Source organism: Alligator mississippiensis, chromosome 11 (assembly GCF_030867095.1).
Source record: "Alligator mississippiensis isolate rAllMis1 chromosome 11, rAllMis1, whole genome shotgun sequence".
NCBI lineage: Eukaryota > Metazoa > Chordata > Crocodylia > Alligatoridae > Alligator > Alligator mississippiensis.
In genome coordinates this window covers 59,029,177-59,041,394 of record NC_081834.1, presented here as the reverse complement: position 1 = coordinate 59,041,394, position 12,218 = coordinate 59,029,177, and positions in this window count along the sequence as shown.

Sequence of the window (12,218 nt, the reverse complement as noted above, 5' to 3'; positions counted from 1 at the left end):
ACCCCCCCATCGCAACCGAATATATCGTTCAGACGTGTAAAGAGCTCTCGAGTTACTGGCAAAGCTTAATCTTAAAACTGCTGTAAGTAAAGCATTCATTTGTTACACCGCTTCTTTAATTGTTTTCTGTCAACGGGAAGAAAGATAAGGGAAGGGGAAGCAAGGTCCCGCAGCCCTTTCGCCCCCGGCCTGTTCGCGCAGCACCTCTCGGGGTCCAACCACCCACTGTCAGGTTGGTCAGTTTCTTCTTCGCTCTACAAGTGAATACTATAGCGCCAGGCCCCTGGGGTATTTCCAGAGCGTCTAGTTTCCCTTTAACTGGAGAAAATGATGCAACGTTTCCCATGTGCTGAGGCACCACCCCCTCTGCTCCCCCTTTTCTATATCTTACATCTGCCCATGCTCTTAGTTTCTCTCCTCTGTTTTGGAGCCCTGAAGACGCTTTTTCACTCTAGCTATAAAGACTGTCAACGAGGTGTGGTCATGTTCACTGGTCACGTGGCCCTGATGTCGGGGAGCGGAGCACTTCCCCGGAGTCGGCGGAGCCCCCACCAGGCTCCCGCCCCAGCCTCTCCTGGTGCCTGGCCTTGAAAAGGCTGTGCGTGGCCACACTTTTAGTTGTGCACGGCGGTGCACGCGTGCACCTTAGAGGGAACCTTGCTTGGGATTCTCGTGCTGGCTGCAGCTGGATATTTGCTGTACAGATGTGGGCATCTCTGCCAGAGCTGTGGAAAGCAAAGCAGTGCGGATGGACAGACACACCGCCCTGGGGAGCCCCCCATATTGGTCACAACCAATGGACACACGCTTGCCAATGGTCTTTTGCAGACAGGTGGATTCAGCGTCACCAAGGTTTTCCCAGCAGGGATGACCGGGCATAGGCTGGAAGCTGGGTAAAGGCTGGACCATGCCTTCCTTCCTAGCAATGTTCAGTCCCCAGCTGTCGTGTGTGTGTCTGTGTGTGTGTGTGTAACCCGAACACCTGGGTTGTGTCTCTGCGTGTATTATGGGTCTCTGTCAGAGTGGCACAATATGTGAACAAGACCCCCCATTCTCAGTGTCTTGTGAGTCTGTGTCATGAGCCAGAGCTGCTTTGCCCTGAATAATTAACCAATGATCACAGCCCGGTTCTCACTTGCCACGTCTTGATGTAACTTATAAATCAGAAAGTATTGCTCTGTTGAAGGTTAATAACTAGGGCATCTGGCTTGTTCCTCCTGCCGCTCCAACATCCCCCTACCCCAGCCAAACACCGACCAGTTGTTAATATGTAATTCATAGTTGTCTAGTATTCCTGTCTATGCCAAATTAATTTCTCCTCCTAAAAATAGTTTTTGTATCCTGTTCACCTCCAGGTTACCTCCAGCTCACCCGGGCTACACCAGTTTCTGCAGGAAAGCAGTCTGCCTCACCGGCGATAGGGTGGAGCAGTACCTCGAGTGGCCAGAATCAGATAAGTATTTATCCTTTGGGAATTCACAGTTTTATTTGCTTCCCAGAAATTTTTCCTTTTATGTTTTCTTTTTCCCCCAGCTTCCTGCTTTGGGATCTTGTGATTTACTTGTCATATTCTCCATGATTTTAATAAAAAAATAACCTCACAGTTAGTCAGCAAAGTCTGTGCCACTACTTATAGTCCGTTAGGTACTTAAGGTCCGACTCCCTTCTTCCTCTGGAAGCCAAGACCAGCCTTTTCCCACTGTCTTAATCGTGTTTTTTCTTTTTGGGTTTTTGGGTTTTTTGTTTGTTTTTGTTTGTTTTGTTTTGTTTTTTTTAATTAAGTAAACTGAAGTCCGAAAAGGAAGAACACAACTAAAGACCTTTCCTGCTTGTCCAGCGTCTTGTGGTTAGTTCTTCCTTGCTTCTAGGTGCCAGGCTCTCAGGGTGCTGTGCTCTGCCAAGCTTTCTGTGGCATCTGAGCATGTCCAAGCTCCAAGACCGGTATCTGATCTTCGCCCCATTTCCAGGGTGAATCTGCAGAACTTTAGGAAAAAGTTTCCATGCTCTCCTGTTCCCTTTGTTCAGACAGACTTCCTGCTGGGGTAGATTCCTCCCCAGAAATAGGGAAGTGGCAGTGCGGGGCACCAGTGGCACCGAATAATGCGGCAGCTGTAAAGACGTATTCCAGCCACAGCGGCACTCCTTCCGTCACACTCACTTCCGCCTGTGCCGCCGGTAAGTTTTCCCAAGGTTCTTTCTCTGAAGAGGCACTGGGAGCCTCTTCACAGTCCCTTCCTGCCGGACTCCTACGACTACATCCTGACAGCACTGAAGTCGGTCGCAGGAGCCGGCAGCCCCAAGCACAGGCAGCGGCAGAACTGCTACCTCTGTACTGCAATGAGCTGTATCTACCTTCCAGTCTGTAACAAAATGCTCCTTGTTCCATGGGAAAGGCCTGAAGTTATCAAGTACTCAGCCACTTGTTTCATGCAAAAAGCCATGGTGTCCATGTATGGCTCTTTATGTGAGTGCATTTATCATTGATTCATAGAAAATGAGTGTTGGAAGAGACCTGAGGAGGTCACATCTAGTTCAACCCCCTGCTCAGAGCAGGACCAGCCCCAACCATTTCATTGTTGAACAGGCTTTGTCTAGCCAGGTCTTGAAAACCTCCAAGGATGGAGCTTCCACCATCTCCCTGGGCAGCCTCTTCCAGTGCTTCACTGCCATCATAATGAGACAGTTTTTCTTACTATGCAACCTCAACTCCCCTTGCTGCAACTTGAGCCCATTGCTCCTTGTTCTGTCATGTGTCACCACTGAGGACAGTCCAGCTCCACCCTCTTTGGGCCCACCCTGCAGGGAGCTGAAGGCTGCTGTTCAATCCTCCCTCAGTCTTTGTCTCTTCTCCAGACTAAATAAGCCCAGTGCCCCCAGCCTCTCCTCACACATCATGTGCTCCAGCCCCTGAACCATTTTTGCTGCCTGTGACTGGACTCTTGTCCAATGTGTGTGTGGCAGAAAGCCAACTTTGATTCTCCCCCAAAAACTCTGCTCTGTGACAATTTGAGTAGGATGGGCCCAGCAGAGGAGACACACCTTTACCCTATCTCGTAGGTAACCTAAGCTGGATACATTCCTGAGGGAGGGGGAAAACCTGCTCCCTCTGCCTACATGACTGGCATCACATACCTGGGTGAGGGGCTTCCTTCCTTGTGGGCTAGAGTCTGCCCGGCAACTAGTGATGCATTTCAAATTGATTGGCTTACAGCCGACAGGTGCTGGCCTCCATTGGACCAGGTAAATGAGGTCACAAGGGCTATATAAGTTAAGGACTGCCCAGGAGGAGGGGGCAGCAGCCATGAGGGATACTCAGAGACTGAGAAGAGCTGAACCATCTGAAACTTGCTTTCTCTCAAAACTCATGATGAAGGAACTGCCTGCCTCCAGAGGGAATCTCCACTTGCCTCTGGATGATACTTGTGAGTAAGCTAACTGAGATCTAACTAGATATATAACTTGCTGTAACTCAGATGCAAGATCAAAGGCTACCTCTGATATTGCTCTACCCTGTACCCTAATCTAGCCCTACCCTCTGTAACCAATAAAGTTCTCCTTTGTACCTGGCGTGGGAGACTTATTGGGAGTGGGTCTAGATTATGCCTTGGGGTCCCCTTGGTTCGGCTGACTAAGGGAGACCACTACTTGTGCTTCTGACTGAGGGAAGCATCCCAGCTTCTTGAAGTGAATCAAGTACCCTTGAGGGCTACTAGGCCTGTGTTTCCCAGGGTGCGCAGGGCCTGAATCAGTCCAGAGCCCTGGGTGGTGGCAGCTCTACCCCCAGGCTAGTGGGTGTGCTCCAGGGAAGGGGTGGGCCAGACGTGAAGCACCTCAGGGAGGGCACTCGGAGCCTGGAAGGTGGTCGGGCACACTGAGGTGGGTGGCTCAACGCAGAGCGCCCCCTACTGGCCCGCCACACGTGGTGGGTGGTGGGAGCGGTGGGATACGACAACCTGCTGTTTTGAAGGCATAATCTGGGGAAGGGAATAGAGTTACTGAAAACCCCTGAGCAAGCAATTTCTAATTTGGCTTCGGGTCAACTGGACAGCGTAGATAGCTAGGCACTGGCTGACATCATTGCACAGCCACTGGCGGGAATATTTGAACACTCGTAGCACCCGGGCCAGGTCCCGGAGGACTGGAAAAGGGCCAATGTGGTCCCCATTTTCAAGAAGGGGAGGAAGGAGGACCCAGGCAACTATAGGCCAGTCAGTCTCACCTCCATCCTTGACAAAGTCTTTGAAAAATTATCAAGGCTCACATTTGCGAGAGCCCAGCAGGACAAATTATGCTGAGGGGAAACCAGCACTGGTTCGTAGCAAGCAGATCATGCCTGACTAATGTAGTCTCTTTTTATGACCAGGTTACAAAACGCCTGGACGCAGGAGTAGGGGTGGATGTCATATACTTAGACTTCAGGAAGGCCTTCGATATGGTATCCCACACCATACTGGTGAACAAGTTAAGAGGCTGTGACTTGGATGACTACACAGTCCGGTGGGTGGCGAATTGGCTGGAGGGTTGCACCCAGAGAGTCGTAGGATGTGGGCAGTGGGGTCCCGCAGGACTCGGTCCTTGGACCGATACTCTTCAATGTCTTCATCAGCGACATGGACAAGGGAGTGAAGTGCACTTTGTCCAAGTTTGCGGATGACACAAAACTGTGGGGAGAAGTGGACATGCCGGAGGGCAGGGAACAACTACAAACAGACCTGGACAGGTTGGACAAATGGGCAGAAAACAACAGAATGCAGTTCAACAAGGAGAAATGCAAAGTGCTGCACCTAGAGAGGAAAAATGTCCAGCACACCTACAGCCTAGGGAATGACCTGCTGGGTGGCACGGAAGCAGAAAGGGATCTTGGAGTCCTAGAGGACTCCAAGATGAACATGAGTCGGCAGTGTGACGAAGCCAGAAAAGCTAATGGCACCTCATCATGCATCAGCAGATGCATGACGAACAGATCCAAGGAGGTGATGCTTCCCCTCTATTGGGCGCTGGTCAGACCGCAGTTGGAGTACTGCGTGCAATTCTGGGCGCCGCACTTCAAGAGAGATGTGGATAACCTGGAGAGGGTCCAGAGAAGGGCCACTCATATGGTTAAGGGCCTACAGACCAAGCCCTACGAGGAGAGACTAGAGAAACTGGACCTTTTCAGCCTCCGCAAGAGAAGGTTGAGAGGCGACCTTGTGGCTGCCTATAAGTTCATCATGGGGGCACAGAACGGAATTGGTGAGGTTTTATTCACCAAGGCGCCCCCGGGGGTTACAAGAAATAATGGCCACAAGCTAGCAGAGAGCAGATTTAGACTGGACATTAGGAAGAACTTCTTCACAGTTCGAGTGGCCAAGGTCTGGAACGGGCTCCCAAGGGAGGTGGTGCTCTCCCCTACCTTGAGGGTCTTCAAGAGGAGGTTAGATAGGCATCTAGATGGGGTCATCTAGACCCAGCACTCTTTTCTGCCTATGCAGGGGGTCGGACTCGATGACCTATTGAGGTCCCTTCCGACCCTAGCATCTATGAATCTATGATGGCTGACAAGTATGACCACATGACAGTGGCTGACTTGAGAGAGCTGGTGAAAGAGAGAGGCCATCCAGTGAGGAAGGAGAAAAAGAACGAAGACCCGGTTAAGATCCTGTGTGATAATGATCAGTCCTCAACATCTCCTCCACGCCTCCAATCAGCAACCGCGGAGGGCTCCGACAGGCCACCCTCTGAGTGGGAGGTCCGGAAACTCCAGCTGTAGCTAGAAGCTGAGGAGCGAGAGCGCAAGTTCAAGCATGAGCTAGAGCTGAAAATGATGGAGCTGGAGGCCCAGCGACAGCATAAGAAGGAACAGTGCGAGTACAAGGGCAGAGAAGCCCAGCGCGGTGTGAGGCGGAGGCCGAAGAGGCAAGGCTCAAGCATGAGCATGAGCTTGCAGTATTCTGCATGCAGGCAAATGCTAACACAGTGGGTGCCCAACCAGTGCTAGATGCATCCCCCAAACTGAACACCCCAATCTTCTCTCGCTACAAAGACGGGGATGATCCAGAAGTGTTCCTAAGCATCTTCGAAAACCAAGTGCGCCGATGGAAGTTGCCAAAGGAAGAGTTCATGAAACACATGGCTGCTCTGGTCGAGGGTGACATGTCTGTGGTCCTGAACAGCCTGCCCTTGGATTCAGCTGATAACTATGATGCCTTTAAAATGCCGTGTCTTCAAGGTTCAGGTTGGGACCAGATTATTTCTGGAAAAAATTCCAGAATACCCTCCCACAATCCGGGAAGATAATGGCTGATTTTGCGGCCCTGGTGTGGGACGCACTCCTTAAATGGGCAGACGGAGCCAAGGCTGACAATTTAGAGAAGGCGCTACACCTCATGATGCTGGACCAATTTTATCACCACTGTCCGAGGGAGATTAAAACCATTTTGGGGTGGTTTTACTGGTTTTCATGGTGCCGTCTTTGTTCTGAGAATGGGGGAGGGGATGATCAGGTCCCAGTCTGTCCTGCACTGGTGCAGGCTGGAGACCGACTGGCTAAGCAGCAGCTCCACACCAAAGAGCATCGTCGTCGGGCGGACAGCGGAGAATAAGTGAATAGGAGCCGACAGGGTGCCCTGTCTCCCAGCCCCGGGAATGGAGGGAACCATGGGGCTGGGTGCAGACCCTCTCCCTCTCCACTGGTCTCTGAGCAATAAAAACCTAGGATTGGGACTAGCCCAGGGATTGACAGGACACCTCATTCGATGAGTGTCAGAAAGGCTTTATTTACTACAAGTATTTAAAGTCAAGTCAACTGAGCCCAAACCAATCAAGGTCCAGTAATTAGCTATAAGGTGATGATTTCTCACCAAACAGGCGATGAAGCAGCGGTCTGTTTCTCTTCAATTTCTTGACTAAGTTGGGCACGTCAGCAACTGGTGTCAGAGAGATTTCTCACTCTTGAAGCGTGCGCGCTGTTTGCTGTTTTACTGCCTTTTTCTCCCCTTAGTTTAGCATCTTCAAAGCATTCTTTTAGTTGTGCAAATCAAGAGAGTCCCAAGCAATAATTGACAGGAAAAACCTGCTCATCACTGTTATCAGAAGTTTCTAATTTGAATGAGTTACCTCCTTCGGCACCAAGAGGTGATCCAGTTTGGAACATATCAAGAAACTGATTCACAGCCAGGAAAAACGCACTGAATCAGGAGGAGACATCTATCATATACGGCGAATGTCTCTTCCTGCACATAAACACGAGTTAGTCGCAAAAGAAATATTGACCATACTAATTAATCAAGGATAGACATTTCATATGGTTACACACCAGACACCTAGGAGTCTGCTTGAAATCATTCTGAATATAGCAAGATACGCTGGAAGAGATACGTCATTATTCCTTCTTAGATGGCCTAGCCATGACCTCGCATCCTCTTGCAATATGCAGTTAGCATTATTATTCTGCATTTTAACTTCTGTGAGTAGGCCCAAGCTTAGCATGAGTATCAGAGTCATCAGGTCAGGGCCCCTGACAGGCATTTATACACAGGACAATTTTCACTATTTTAAGTCATCAATTAATACATGAGCCAGACTGTGTAGAGCACTTTTTAAGTGGCATAAATTGCCTGAAAGCTGGTTGGATGCATTTTAAATGTAAGGTGAAATGTGGTAGTAGGTCTCAAAAAACCCTCTTTCACCTTAATTGCATGTGTATTAAATTGGGGCTTTCTAGGTGGTGATTTCTAATTGCTCCCGCCAGGTGCATCTGGGTGGCTGTACAGCGAGCACCGGGTATCCGTTCACATCAGCTCTGCTCTGGGCAACTGAAAAATAAAAACCAAAGATAAAAACAGCAGGCCAGGTTCTTTGAGCAGATGTGATATCTTTTATCAGACAAGCTGAGTGGTGGAAGGCGAGCTCTGGGCGCAGTCGCCCCTGGCCGGGCAGAGGGAGTCTCTGCTGGTTGGAGCCGCCAAGGGGAGAGAAGCTGAAAGTGGGGCAGGATGTCGGTGGGGATGGAAATAGGTAGAAGTTAGGCAGAGAAAAGGGGAGAAGAGGTGAGGGAGGGGGAGGCAGGCAGGGGAGGAAAAAGACAGCAGTGATGGACTGCAAGGATGGAAAGAAGCCGTCAGTGAAAAAAAGAGTAAGTAGGGAGGAAAAGAGCAAAGAGGGACGCAGAAAGAGTGACAGGAAGTCACGGAAAAGAAAATAAGAAGAAATTAGAAAAAACAAAAGTAAAACAGGGAAGAGGGGGAGGAAAGCAGGGGGACAAAGTCCTAAGGGGAACAGGACAGTGATAATAGTACAAGGTGGAAGAGACTCTCAAAGGAAAAGGAAAGGAGGAAATCAAGAAGACAAAAGGCAGAGCAATAGGGGAGGAGGGGAGAAAACTGGGGGAAAAGGAGAATGTAAGAGGTGGGGTCAGGCAGGTGCCTGGTGTTGAACCAGGCTGGCCGGGGGCTGTCTGGGGAAGGCGACCAGGGCAGCTGCCCTGCAGAGAGCTGGCACGGGGTAAGGGGGAGCCTGGTTGTGCAGGCAGGGAACTGTGGTTGGTGTGTGGACGCAGAGGGGTTCAGTTGTGTTACATCAGAAGGCTTGCGTCGGGGTTACAGCCCCGCGGTGCTGTGGCCGGGGCTGAAAGGGGAGCGTGTGAGACCAGCGGGGACGCAGGAGTGGTGCCTGGCAGAGGCGGATGAAGGTGCGCTGGGGCCCTGGGCAAACACAGCATTGGAGACCCCCTTCCCCCAGGGGAGCTGGGATGCAGAGGGGAGGGGCCCCGTCCCCTCCTGGTGCTGGCGGGCTGGGCTGGGGGTGGGGGGCACATGCTCGCCTCGTCTCCCTGCTCCCCAGCCCCCCTCCTCCGCTGTGGCCAAACATACACACACACAGGCAGACACGCACAGACGGGCGCACACTCTACTCTCACTCACTCTGCACATGGACACACAGGCACAAACACACTCTCCCTGCCGGGAACACAGACACGTGCACACACGGATACTTAAGACTCACATGCACACACACACAGATGCATGCAGACAAACACAGACAGACCTGCGCACAAGCACACCGATGGACACACACACAGAAGTGCACAAATGCATGGACACACACAAACTGAGGCATACAGATGTACAGATGTGCACACATAGACACACAGACACACAGAGGCAGATGCGTGCACATGCATACACTCACAGATCGAGACAGATGCACACTCAGACACGCAGACAGATTCGCTCAAAGACGCACATACAGAGATGCAGCCACACACATAGACATGCACACCGATGTGCGTGAACATACAAACACATGCACACAGAGGTGCACACAAACACATGCACACAGAGATGCGCACACACACACACACACACACGCACTCTCCCCTCACAGGACCTCCCCCTCTCCTGAAGGGGAACAGAACGGAGTCAATCGCCATTATGTGTGAGCAAGCAGATCAAGTACACCGCTTAAGCTATGAGGAAGTCAAAGGGCATGACCCCAAACTGCTAGGCTAAGCACAAACTGGAACAATTCTAGTTTAGTAGAAACAGGATACTAGTATAGGAAGAGTGTGGCTATTAATAGATTGGTGTATCTGTTACTGTGCATATGATGTCATACTTCCTATATCATACCTCCTACATAATCAAGTCGCGTGCGAAGTAGAACAACAGACAGTTTCCTCTCGGGGCAGTTGTCTGTTCAGAATGCATTCTTTAATAAATCAAGTCTTTCAACTTCTGTTGTTGCTCATCTGAGCCTCCGCCTAACGAACCCGGGGACTAGTTTTCCCCAACACCCCCACTCTGGATAACTCTGAGGCATTGCCCTCCCCTCCGCCTGCCCACATCTCCCTTCCCCTGCCTGGCCCTTGTTGCACTGACACACCCTGCTAGCCTGGGGCTCCCGCTGCCACCATCCAAGGCTCTGGACCCAATTCTGGCTCTGCGCACCTTGCAGAACACAGGCCTGATCGTCCAATGGGTCCTAGACCCAATACAGGCACTTGGGGCACTTCCCAAGTCAGGGGCTTAATAGGAAAGTCTCCCTTAGTCCACAGACCTAAGGGGCCTCCTCGGCATAATTCAGACCCACCCCTCAATAAGTCTCCCACACTGGTCACAAGGAGAACTTTATTGATCACAGGGGTAGGGCGGAAACAGGGTAAAAGGTAGAGCAGTATCATGGAAATATCAGAGGAATCCCATAGAGCAAACCAGCATGGCCTTTTGATCTCCCATCTGAGTTACTGTAAGCTAAATATCTAGTTGGATCTCGAGTAGCTCACTCACACGCATCATCCAGAGGTGGTTGGAGTTTCCTCTGGAGGCAGGGCACTCTTGGAGCATGCGGTGATGAGGAGAGAGCCTGTTTCAGATGGTGAAGCTCCTCTCCCAGGTTCAGATTCACCTGGATGACCGCATGGCTAATGGCTGCCTTCTTCCTGCCCTGGGCCTTTAAATAACCTCTCTGACCTCAGCAGCCCGGTCCAATCGAAGCTGCCAGTGCTGCCCACAAGACAACCAATCTAAAAAGCATCACTGGCTACCTGGGCCGGTGAGCGGGGCTTTTCCGTTCCCCTCCCCAGGGGACCAGAGCATCCACATCGGAGGCGCCAGGCTTTTGTCATGTAGACAGGGAGGAAGATTCCCCTCCCTGAGGGATTCAACACCAGTTTCACGCTGGCAGAGGCAGACTTCTGGAGAGGGGGACAGACGGTGGCATTTCTGCCACACTGAGATAGAGAGGACCCTACAGCTAGAGGAGAGGGAAGAAAAGGAAAGAGCAAAGGGAAACACAACACAGCACAACAGCTGTTGGCAAGATTGGGGAATGGATTCTGCCTTCTCACTCAATACACATGTTCATGGACTTAGCTGAAAAAGGGTTTGGGAACTTGAGGTGGGTTTAGGCACCTAACTGAATATTGCAGCCTTGAAAGCCGTGTTCATGTGCTACCAAATCCTGGAGCTGTTTAAACTCTGGAGGTGCCTTGCGTTTTTACACTACAGCTCTCTAAGCAATTCTGCTTTCACAACTGTCTATAAAGGTGCCTGTCTACGTGACACCTGTCCTGTTTCCACATTACACTTTTCCTGTGTCCACATCACAAAAATCGCCATTAAGCTAATCACATCTGTGTATCCACATTCTCAGTTGATAATTATTGTTTTAGGTTTTTTTTTTCATGGTAAAACCTCCAACACATTTCATTTTTAGCTCCTGAATTTCTTCCACAAGGGTTATTTTCATCATTTTAAATTTGTAACGTGGATCTGACTTATCCCCGAACCAGAATTTTCCCTGCTTTGCAACTATTGCGCCACCCAGTAAAGCATGGGTTCACTTGTAACTCCGTGGAAATCCATGGAAGTTCATCTCATTTCTCCTGCACTGATTCAGCCGGATGCCAGGTGCTACTCTTGCAATTTTTTACTGATTATTTCATTGCTTATTTTAGATTAATAAAAGATGAGATTTCCAAAAATACCATATTCTGCCTTTTTGCATGCACCTCGCTTCTGGCTGTCCTTTTCCCCGCTGTGCTGCTGCCACTTATCGGAGGTGGCCAGCCTCAGCTGCATTCCACCTGGACCCCAACCTTTGTTTCTCCCTGCTCCTGCCCGGAGTTGGGGGCACCCCCGCATTGCCCCCAACAGTGCCACTATCCTCCACCCCTGCTGTGCTGCTGCTTATCCCAGCGAGCCAGCCGGACAGACTGCCAGAGCCAGACAGCTCTGCAGCTACCTCGATAATGGTCCTATGCTCAATCAGGGTCCAGCACTTCCTGCTTATACCCTGGCTTGGTGAGAGTCTCACCTAATCCTTCACTCACCAGACACCATCTGTCAGCTCCATGGACTCTGCACACGTGCTGTGTCCTTTTGTCATTTCCATTTCCTGAGCCTGGGAGATCCAGGTCTTCCCCTTCTTCCAGCTGGGCAAGGATGTCAGGTTTGGGAATGGGAAATCCTATGCAGTGAGGGACAAATCAGGCAGATCAGGACATGCCAGGAGTTGGACTATGGCTCACAAAGAATATTCCTGGAGAATGGGGATGGATGGGGACGTGGCAAGGAGTGTCTTGGGAGACGCTGATGTCTGCAGGGCCGAGTTGCGCCCTAGCAGGAGTTCTCAGGATTTGACTCGGACACAACTCTGGGGTTAGCCCCCTGTTTCAAAGCCTGGACCCTCCCCATGCATGGAGGGGAACAAAGCCTGCGTGCATGGGAACTAATATATGC